Source organism: Octopus bimaculoides, chromosome 6 (assembly GCF_001194135.2).
Source record: "Octopus bimaculoides isolate UCB-OBI-ISO-001 chromosome 6, ASM119413v2, whole genome shotgun sequence".
NCBI classification, from domain to species: Eukaryota; Metazoa; Mollusca; class Cephalopoda; order Octopoda; family Octopodidae; genus Octopus; species Octopus bimaculoides.
The window spans coordinates 66,079,478-66,091,364 of NC_068986.1; positions in this window are offsets into that span (position 1 = coordinate 66,079,478).

The window sequence follows — 11,887 nt, forward strand, 5'->3', positions numbered from 1 at the left end:
AGTGAAAAATGAAAAGGTTGATGAAGACTTAGCCAAAGAGGAAAGTGCCTATCTTCAGCCCTTTCAGTCCGGTCCACCACACAACCACTTTTGCTAAGGTTATCAGGCACAAGAAAGAAGCCTGCCCTTCCAGGTCAAAAGAAAGAGGTGGGACTACCTTAACAATGAACTCGGCCGATAGCAGGATCCGTCCCACGCGCGACAGCAAATGTTCGACATAAACCCACAAGCCAGAAATACTCGGGCACTGGACGAGATCGTGCAGAGCAGTTTCGTCGGTCTGCGCGCATCTCGGGCAAGCCCGGCTGACTGCACTTCTGTGCTTGTAGAATTTATCCCGGACAGGCAGTGCCCCGCAGTAGTACTGCCAGGCCAAGGATTTCTGGAAATTATCCGTAAGCCCCGGCCTGAAAGTTCTCCGGAACAAACCAGCCAACTCATTCTCGTCGACACCCAGACTCTCCTCGAAAACGTCGTCGCACTTACCCGCCACTAATCCTCTATAGAACACCTGAGCGGAGCTTACACTGACTGCATTGCCTGACTGGTTGAGGAGTGTGAGCGCCTAACGACACTCTTGGTGCCTCGGTCTACGTTTGATCGAGGATTGCAGCTCAGTCAAAGAGACGAGTTGTAGGAAATCGCGTCTGACAAACGGTGACCACACCTGCTTACCGTCTTGGAAATGCTAGAGGTACAGCATCCTCAACGCATGTCTGCGCGTCAATAGCCACGGCATACCCAGCCATCCATTTAGCGGGTGGTGACAGCAAATAGAGCGCCTGACCAGTGGAATGCGTCACTTCCACAGAAAGCGGAAGATTATGCGCTCCACAGATTCGAACCGGGACAGAGCACGACGATGAGGCGATAGTAGATGACGGACGCGATGTACGCATTCGCCACCTCTGTCCGGCCTTTCAGGGATAGCTTTCTCTCGGCCCATTTCTGGGTGAAATTGGCCACCTTATTTGCTGCATCGTCTCAGTTCTTCCCCACCTGGAGATCTGGACCGAACTAGACCCCGAGCAGTTTAACCGGTCCTTCCGTCCAGCGTGCCACGACGTTGTTGGGAGGCATGGACCTGCCTCTCTAGAGGCCGAGTTGCAGGCCCACCAACTTCAGGTTAAGCTTTGCTCCTGTCACGGCCTCGTATTCTTTAAGAGTGGCGCCGACCAGGTCTGTGTGCCTGGTGTTCGACACTAAGACGGTGACGTTGCCCGTGTATGTCGACACGGTTCTCCCATGTCCTAGTTCGCGTGGGATGCTTCTCAACGCCTCCAATTTCCGCAGTAGTGATAGCAACAGTATCACAAACGGCACAAAGACCACCAGTGTTTAAAATAAAACGATACAGCCTTTGGGCTGAGACGTATAACAGAATAAAAGAATAAAGGAATAAGGGAATAAAGGAACAAAGAGTAGAATTTCCAAGTGAATTAGGTTCCTTTACGCTTTTCGTCCTTTTGGGGTGTCACCAGTTATACTTTGAGGGTTGATTTAATCGACTATGTCCACCTGTCTTTGAAAGCTGGTACCTTATGTTTATCGCCAAAATTATTTCTGAAACTACAAGTATCCCTATTACCACCACCACCACCCCGCCGCCAGTGCAACCTGAACCACAACCATCATTACCACCGACAATCACCTCACCACTACTGCCACCGCCAGCACTACCACAACCTCCAGCACCACCAAAACCTCCAGCACCAGCACCATTACCACTACAACCATCATTACCAACACCGCCACCATCCCATTATCCTCTTACCTCCACCGCCACCATCACAGTCAGTTGCAACAATCACCACAGCCACCGTCATCAATTGAGCACTGAAGTCGATGTAATCGATATAATCGACTTACCCACTCCCACGAAATTGCTGACCATGTGCCAACATTTGAAATCAATATTAGCATAGCCTGCTCGTGAATTTATTAATGTCTGATCTTAAATTTGAATGTTATTTGAGTTTTCTCGAATTTTTGACCTAGAATTTGACGCAGAAACTAGTAATGCCAACGTGTGTAAAAACCACTCTGGGCGTTTTATGTGTTAGATGGGTGTTTTATTTCCATCCCCATCAGTTTTTATCTAACAGGGTGGACTGAGAAGTGATGCTAAAGTTGTACAATTTTGCAAGCATTTATTCCAACTCTTCTTATTAATAACTGCATTTTGTTGTTGTTGTTGTTGTTGTTGTTGTTGTTGTTGTTGTTTCCAGGTAAACTGGTATCTGACAATGCAGACTTCAAAAGTAATTAGCAGCAACTTCTTTTGAAAATGGACAAAATTTTGCATCGTTGTGTTATCAGGTCCCCGCAGAGAAAGGGTTTAGCCCCGAATGACATTCATGCTGGCATAGTTGCTACATTAGGGGATGTAAAGCTCCAGTTTTATCCCCAGTGCAAAAGTGGGCAGCTGAATTTAGGAAGAAAAGGGAGAGTCTAGAAGACGACCCAAGGTCTGGTCGCCCTGCGACTGCCACCACCGAGGAAAACATTAATTGTATTCACCATATGGTGATAAATGACAGTGATTGACTATAAATCAAATAGCCAATGTTATTAGCATATCCCGTGAGAGAGTTGAAACTATTCTGCACAATGAACTTGGCATGACAAAGGTTTCTGCTCGGTAGGTGCTACGTCTTCTGACACCTGATCAAAAGCACACCAGGCTGATAAGATCATGGGAAATTTTGACAATATCAAGTATTTTGTTGTTATTTCTTGTTTCTGGATTGCCAAAGGCACAGCCTTCAAAGTGAGCAGCCTGACCTTCAGTTGGTTACGACGACGAGTGTTCCAGTTGATTCGATCAACCGAACAGCCTGCTCGTGAAATTAGCGTGCAAGTGGATGAGCACTCCACAGACAGGCAGATACTTAGCATCGATTCAAACAACTCTTTAATGTTGCATCATATTCCTTCGACAATATATATTGGCCACCAAATGTCGAAGTGCAGATATGATTCTAGCTAGCATATCTGAGATAAACAGTATCATGAGAATTGAAAAAGAGCTTGTTGAAAACTATTCTTTGACTGGTGACTAGAGAGACACGCAGAGAAGTTACATAGTTCTATCGCAAAAGAACACCATATAAAAAGTTTTCTATTTGGCAAATAAAAGTTATGCATGGTTACACTGTCAGAAAACATTAGAGTGACATTAACAGATAACCAAAGTAGACTATGTTAAACCAGCAACCGTTGTTGTTGGCACTCCGTCGCTTACGACGTCGAGGGTTCCAGTTGATCCGATCAACGGAACAGCCTGCTCGTGAAATTAACGTGCAAGTGGCTGAGCACTCCACAGACACGTGTACCCTTAACGTAGTTCGCGGGGATATTCAGCGTGACACAGTGTGACAAGGCTGACCCTTTGAATTACAGGTACAACAGAAACAGGAAGTAAGAGTGAGAGAAAGTTGCAGTGAAAGAGTACAGCAGGGTTCGCCACCATCCCTTGCCGGAGTTTCGTGGTGCTTTAGGTGTTTTCGCTCAATAAACACTCACAACGCCCGGTCTGGGAATCGAAACCGTGATCCTATGACCGCGAGTCCGCTGCCCTAACCACTGGGCAATTGCGCCTCCACTTAAACCAGCAACCAATATATTAGCATTCACCTAGATGAGGGGCGTGGCTTAGTGATTAGGATATTCGGCTCACAATCGTAAGGTCGTGAGTTCCATTCCCAGCAGCGCATTGTGTCCTTGAGCAAGACACTTTCTTTCCCGTTGCCCCAGTTCACTCAGCTAGCAGAAATGAATTATACCCATAGTTCAATGAGCCACCTTGAATCTTCCTGAGAATCTACTTTAAAGGGACGCATGGATCAGCCATTTGCACACTAATTTCACGAGCAGCGTGCTCGTGATTCGGCTGACCGAAACAGCTGGAGCACTCTTCGTCATAACCGACTGAAGGCCAGGCTTCTCACTTTGAAGGCTGTGCTTTTGGCAATCCAGGAACAAGAAATAACAACAAAATTACTTGTTACATAAAAAGAGATTGGGCTGCAAGTAAAACATGACATGTAAAGCACCCAGAGTGACGAGTATGAAAGCGTAATTGACTTTCACACACGCTGGCATTACTAGTTGATGCTTCTATATAACTATTGCTCTGGAAATTTCTGGTATTAGTTCATAGTTTTCTGGTTGTAACAGCAATGATACGGATCTCATCCAGTCTCCAATCGAATAACCAGAATTTTAGTATGAGTACTAGTACAGTAAACTCATCGTGGACCGCTGATTTATTGTATGGGGAGTATTCTGAGAGCATTTTTTTTTTTTTTACGCGAATAATATATTTCCCGGTCACACATTCTTCGTTGCATATTTCATCATAGGATATATCTTCATTCATCCTTAAGTACCTGTAGCATTCATTACCGGACTCTAAAGATGATGTAACCAGGTCAATAATTTCCTTCATACCATTCATATTCTTCACATACATTTTCAGGTTGGCCACAAAATAACAATACGCTGGGTTCATGCTTTTGTCTTGTGAACCAATTTCATACTCTTTAGAATTCTTCATTAAAATCAAGGGGCTTACTGAAGGTATAAACAGCATCACAAGATGACTATCTCCCCCAAATGTATGCATATTTCTTCTTTTTATAATTATATGGTTTCTTCTTACAAAGATGAAGATGGTTTCCATTTAATAAACAAAGCTCTCTAACAGTGAAATTTGGATAAAAGAAAATGATACATTTTGAACTGTGAAAGTCTTGCATATGTTTGCTCGTGTACCTATAGACTACATTGTAAGGGTGCATGTCAGCTTGTCACATTCTTGTTTTGAAGCCCTTAGATTTTCGTGATTACCACATAAAAGTTTACTCACATATTGCCACTTAAACGTTTAGTTACGTAATTATCGGAATAAATGCGGAGGCATAATCAAGGAAGAAATATTCATATTTATGGCTACTTAAGATTTTACTTTTCTGTATGTATCTAATTTTATGGATGAATGGATGGATGGATGGGTGGGTAGGTGGGTGGGTGGAGGTGCGAAAGGAAGGAAAAAAGAATAGCTTTGAGATGATGAGTTACAATGATACAGAAATCGAAGGGAAAGGCAGAGAAGGAGAAGTCGCCGACTTCGGCCGATACAGCTTGGCACCAGTGTCACTACAGGCGTTGTTGCTGTCAGAACGCAGAGTAGCTGGAACAGATATCGCAAGATGCCATTCCTGACTCTTTGAATGTTCGCCAATTCACACCTCTACTTTATTTATTGACCCCGACAGAATGAAAGGCAAAGTTGATCCCGGTGATATTTGAACTAGGAGCGCAGAGTCGGAACAATTATTGTGAGAAATTCTGTTCAAGACCTTGTCAAATCACTGCCTTAATATATGTATACGTATATGCATGTATTTCTTTATTATTTAGGTATAAAGTTACCTGACTCAAGGTCCATGAGTTTCGAGTGTAATATTTATCAAATACACACACACACACACACACACACACATGCATACACGTTGAGAAAGAGAGGGAGAAAGAAAGGAGCAATACGTGGGATAGAAGTTCAAACGGAAATCCTGGGGAAAGAAATACAAAACGTTTTAATAAATGTGAGGTGACAACGAGAAAACGTGTAAGAGACATAAGAGAACTGGTGAGAGAGTGGAAGAGTGTTGAAAGGGTAAACAGTGAATGAAGAGAGAAAGAGAGAACATGAAGCCACGTAAGAGTAGTAAAAGGGAAAGGAAGAGAAAAGGAAAAGAAGAATTTTAGAAATGAGTGACGGAAGGAGGCATATCAAAATGAAGAGTGATAAGGGTCAAAACTATACAATTGGTGGGACAGTGACTCTAGGAGAAAGAGGAGAAAAGGAATGAGAAAAGACAGAAAGGCTGGACAAACATAGTAAAAAAAGAAGAAGGGAGAAACAGAAAGAAACAATAAGAGACTGTCATGATAGAGAGAGGGAGGAGACGAAATGGAGAGAGAGTGAGCTAGAGAGTAGGGAGAGTTTCGGAGCATTGAAATATATAATGAGAGAGAGCGGGGATGAAATGAATAAAGAAGAAAGAAAGCGAGAGTCTGTAAGGGGGAGGGGGCGAAATGCATAAGAGGAAGAGAGATTGGAAGAGAAATATGTAAAAAAAAAATGAGGGACAGAATCGAGGAGACACAGGACAATCAGCCTGGAGTGGTTGTGGTTCGTACCCCTGTCATTGGTATTGCATTTAGTCTAATTGTCAATGCAGTACCACCCTTTCTCTATGTACCCGAGATTTGATTCTTATCTATTCTGCATAACCACCACAGATAAATACCATCATGAGAGGATGACTAAAGCAGAAAGTAAGACGAAGAAAAATGCTGCAAAGACAAAAGGGAAAGAAAGTGATAATGCAGCATAATGTTGTCACTATACGACGAGTCACTGCAGCAGATGACCAGACTGTCACATGTCGCTGCAATTTGATATCACTGCAATACCACGTGTCGTGTGTGTGTGTGTGTGTGTGTGTGTGTGTGTGTGTGTTGACGTCAGAAACATTTTATATACTTTCAAGAGAACGTGAAATGGCTTTGTTTTTTTAGTCTTTTTTCATTTCTTTTTGGAACCATGGATTTCGAAATACATCGTCTTGAATAGAAAAGTTAAAGGTTGCCTTCGACTTTTTCTATCCCAAAGCTTTAAGTGATGTGCTTCGAGATCCCCTCTTCGAAAAAATTTGTGTGTGTGTGTGTGTGTACGTGCACACACACACACACACATATACAATCACACGTATGACACGTAGAGATCATGACATCATCACGATACAGCATACTACTGCAGGAGACAACGTTAGAATTTCACGTGCTATTGCAATGGTAAGTAGAATATCATCAAAACCCATAGTGCTACTTGTTACTGACTGATCGGTGTCACAATGACACAGATCACTCCAGTAAATCATCGAATCATTTGTACATCACCGGCTATCAAGTAACTCCAAACCTTCAAACCAGTGCCATACATCGTTTGCACAAGCTTATCACAAAAGCTAGTGCACCTTCCTATCGGCATATCAGTCATAAAGAGCAAGGCGACCAAACGGAGCACATATTTCATCACACTTTACCCACAGAGACATTTCAAAAAAAAAAGAAAAGAAAAAAGAAAGAAACCTTGCCTGATTAGATGGTGTTATTTGTTAACAATTCTTAAATTAATTTCAGCAGGGACAACTGATTTTCAGTTACTTTTGTTTCATTTTCTAACAAAAATATCACCGAAATTCGACTGCATACAGTTTTCGAGCCAGTGTCGGTTCCATATTTGACGAAAAAAAAAAGAAACTATGCTTTCATTTTCTTTTGGGGGCTGAAACCTGTCTCTAGATGGAGTAAAACAAAAGTCTATACTGATATCTCAAGGGATGCTAGTCTTAACTTAGAGGGTTTAAGCAGTAATGACTGACAGCGAAAACTTCATTTTCATGGTAAATATTCATTATTATATTGTACAAATTGTACAATATAATACTGACAAACCATCGATTACAATGGCATTAGATGTGAAGGTGACAATGATAGTGATGAGAAGTGTAGGTATTTTTGAACCAATCATTATATCAGAATCTCTGGAAAAACAGCCTTGTTAAATTATAATAGACAAGCCTGTGTGTGAATAAGTGAGCACCAACTATTCATGCAGTGTCATATGAAGGTGACGTCATCGAGAAAAAGTTCGCTCGATTTGAAAAGAGCAGTAATCTCCCAGCTGAAAACATTGCCAGTTCAGGATTAGTTCTTGTCTTTCATCTATTATGTAACTTTACAAAACACAGAAGTATCCAATTATAGCAATGGCACCTAATAAACGATCAAGATAGAAATCTCCTGACTGCTAAATATATGACAGGAAGAGATGAATATAGCTGTATTGCAGAAAGCAGCATTAAAGATCAAAAGAAATATTTAAAACGGAAGATTACCAGTTTACTATTTTGAATAAAAGCAGTTATCAGTATGTATATCATGTGTGCATTTAGTCACAGCTAGTCGAGTTGATGGTGAGTCGTATAACCAACCCAAGGGACTATGATTTGTATCTTATCTTACACTGTATCCATAGCTGAGGTATTTAACTTCGGCTGGTTCGGGCCATTTAGCTGCAACACCGTAGCATAGTAACAAGGTCCCTAGAACTTACTTTGCAAACCAGATTCGATTCCTAACCGTAGCTTGTATATAAACATCGTTAATACTTTTAAGAGATGCCCGAATGTCACAATTTCCATTCCCCTTCCTCTTTTTCTACGGTCAATAATTCTGATCCCACGTTGATATGTACCTTTAATAACTAATGATCGAGTGAGATACTCTCTCCCGCTAGTTTTTAGGATTAACTGAAAGTAGTGGGAAGTGTAGTATCCAATGTCTTTCCACTTCAGTCTCATCCAAACTTCTGAAACCCTGGAAACATTTGGGACTAAAGTTCAGTTTCATTGCAATCTCGCCCAATTTTTTAATCGTTTCAGCCTTTAAACTACGGTTACCCTGGTATACCTCTTTCAAGGGTATCAGTCACTTACATTTTTGTTTTTCTTCTGGTGCCCCAGATCAGATCTGACCGAACAGGTTAGGTGGCCGAACGACGAGGCGAAACCCACAAATCCATTTTCTTCGTCCAGTTAAGGACTTTACAGCAAACTCCGACATGTAATGATAAATCATATGGGATACAGTGTAGCAATATGAGCATATTACACTCGTCCCACTGTCCAGCTATTTCTGAACACCTATGATTTTCTGATGCTCACCAAACAGAGTCGGTTAGAGCCCAAGTTGCAGTTCTTCTGCACTTGATAGTGTGCATACCAGAACACTTTTCAGGACCAGCAAGGCTGTTGATGTTGAAACTATTTCTGTATACGTGTGTCTCTAATGCTTGTTCGGCCTGAATGGGAGTAATGTCTTTAGGATGTTGTTGTGAGCGTCTAAGCACTTAAAGTCGGATTTTCACCAAGTGACAGGGACTGTGAGAACTAACGCGTGGTACGACCTTAAACCGAGATCTCTCATTTTTGGTATTTTTACGTTCTATGGATATGGTCTGTTAAACCTGTATTGTCGTTGCTTTGCTCTCTTTGTAGATTATAGTGGTTTGTTGAGAAATTGGAAATCTGGTTAGGACTAGCACAGTCCATGATGGATCGTATGTAATGTCTATAAGTATTTGCGGTTGTTCCCCCCTCCCCTCTATTGGCCAAAAAGGTACGTGTGATTGTTCTAAGCATATCTGGATGTCGATTTGCTTGCCTTACAATGCCTTCTATGTGTTTTTAGAAATATCGAATATATATATATATATATATATATATATATATACTGCCAGAAAAAAAAGAAACGTAAAGAAATGGACACGGTTAGAAGGTTTTCTAAATACATGTGTAAACACTGTGACAGTGGGATCTGGAAACAACTATAAAAATGTCTTACCAAGTTAGAAAATACTCACACACAATAATATTTGCAAATAATCCAGAAAAATACCACTGTACATATTTATGCTTCTTCAGTTCCCTGTGCCATTTATTAAAAGAGCCAGGCATGTAGTAAGGTCGATTCAATCGATTATGCATCTTTTTTATTAGGCACAAGATTATAAATTTCTAAGATTTTTTTTAACTCTCACCTTAGATCCGAACTTTGGTTAACATTTATTCACTATTCATAACAATAAAGTCAGATCATTCTTCGTTGGATTCATTTCAATAAAATTAAATCTCGTAGAATAAAATCGGTACTTCTTAGTTATTACCCAATATTTCAAAATTATAATCGTTTCTTACAGTTTCAATTTACTGATTTTTTTTCTGATGGATATTTCTTTACGATCATGTCTACCAGCCCAGTGAATTTACTTTGATTCACTCATTTTAGAACCACAATGTATGTGAATTGTCCGTGATTTCCAAATGAATTCTCCATAAATTATAACTTGAAAGAGTCTATATTTAACCAAGTCAAACTTAACATGCGATGTAATGCTGTAACGAAGACGCATTTTTTTTTTAATCAGTGAAACGTTTTCTGCGGAAGATGTTGCTTATGAAGGAATCAAAGAAAGCTCAAAGTGAAAATAACCCGTTATAAATGAATATGGTATGTTGCATATTTATTCAACCTGCAGAAATAATTTATATAGTGCCTTTTACTAACTAACTTGTTTTTTTTGTTTTTTTTGTGTGAGGAGTGGAGGTCTGCCAAAGGCATATGACTAGAAATTTTAGTGAAGGGACTAGTTGGTTACATTGACCCGAATGCTCAACTGGTATCTATTTTAACGATTCCGAAAGGATAGAAAGCAAAGTTGACCTGTACGGAATTTGTACTAAGAACGTAAAACCAGAAGAAATGTTGCTTAGCATTTTGTCAGGCGTGGTAACGACACTGTCAGCTCGCCACCTCTGAGAAGATTTATTATGAAAAACTTCCGCGATATGATTATCTCATTTTTTACTTCAAGAATACTTTCTAAAATCTCTCCCTACCGTCTTTTTAAAGACAGTAGGAAGAGATTTCAAGGGGATTTAGCTGTTGTTTGTAACATGCAAAGGCATTATTTAGGCTCGGGAACAAACATGGAATTAAATGTTGTAGTCTTCATGTACTCTCCGCAAGTATGATTGAAATAAATGCAACTGAGAATCGTGTATGGATCACGAATTATGCAAATTGGGAAATTATATATCACTACTATGGCGCTTGCTTTTATCAACGTTAGAAATATGCATCATCGATTAATTGATACAAATTATACTCTCAATTGGTTGTTATTGCACAGGGTTGCTCTCAGTTTGTCAATAAGAATTTCTACCGCTCCACAAATAGTTTTCCCCAGTCTTTCATTTCCTTTAATAATAGAAGTACAAAATGGTCTTACTATCCTTCTAAGTTCGCAAATTAAAAATAAAACTGCATAAAATATCGAATAATGGAATTCATCATTGGCAACAACACTGAAATTCATGGAAGCCCAACACATAAATGTTTGTGTAATCGCGAAATGAAAATTGAAAGGAGTCAAAAATGACCGCTTGGTACTTCTGGTGAAGTCCACATGCCGAAAGGAAATCTTTTTTCGTCCTCACCCCGACCTTTAAAAGCAAAAAACATTTGTTTCAGTCATTGGACTGTGGTCATACTGGACGCCTTCAAGAGCTTTAGTAGGGTTCAGTTTGATACCTATTCGCTCAGTTTCTTTTGCCGAATCGCTGCGTTACGGAGACATAAATAAATTAACACCAGTTGTCAAGCAGTGTGGGAGAACTCTTTCTCGCTCTCTCACGCGCAAATGATATCACAGAGTTTCCGCCAGTCAAATACACTAAGACACTGGTTGGCCCAGGGCTAAAGTAGCTTCTTAACTACATAGCCATGCCTACAACTTTGAGTTTATCCAAATTTATGAATTGTAAATAGTTTTTGATGACACAGACCACCACCACTAAGTTTCCTCAGACTCCAGTGTTTATTTCACTTTAAACCTATAAATGTGTCAATAGACGGAAAATTAATTTAAAAAACAAAAAAAAAAAAAAACGCTAATGAATGAAATAATGTTTTTTTTTGGGGGGGGGGGTATACAATGATAATTGCGGCAAGAAAAATAAAATCTCTCAGATTTGTATACTGATTTCTATCTTGGGTCAAAACCATGCATTGAATCAACTAGTATACAACTGATGTTTATTACGTCAACTCCACCAGAAAGAACAACAAAGTCGACCCCGAGGGATTTGAACTCAGAAAGTGAAAGTACACAAATATGATACTGCAGAGTATTTTGTCTAGTGTTTTACTGATTCTGCCATCGTGTACATACATATTAAACTCAAAAACCACA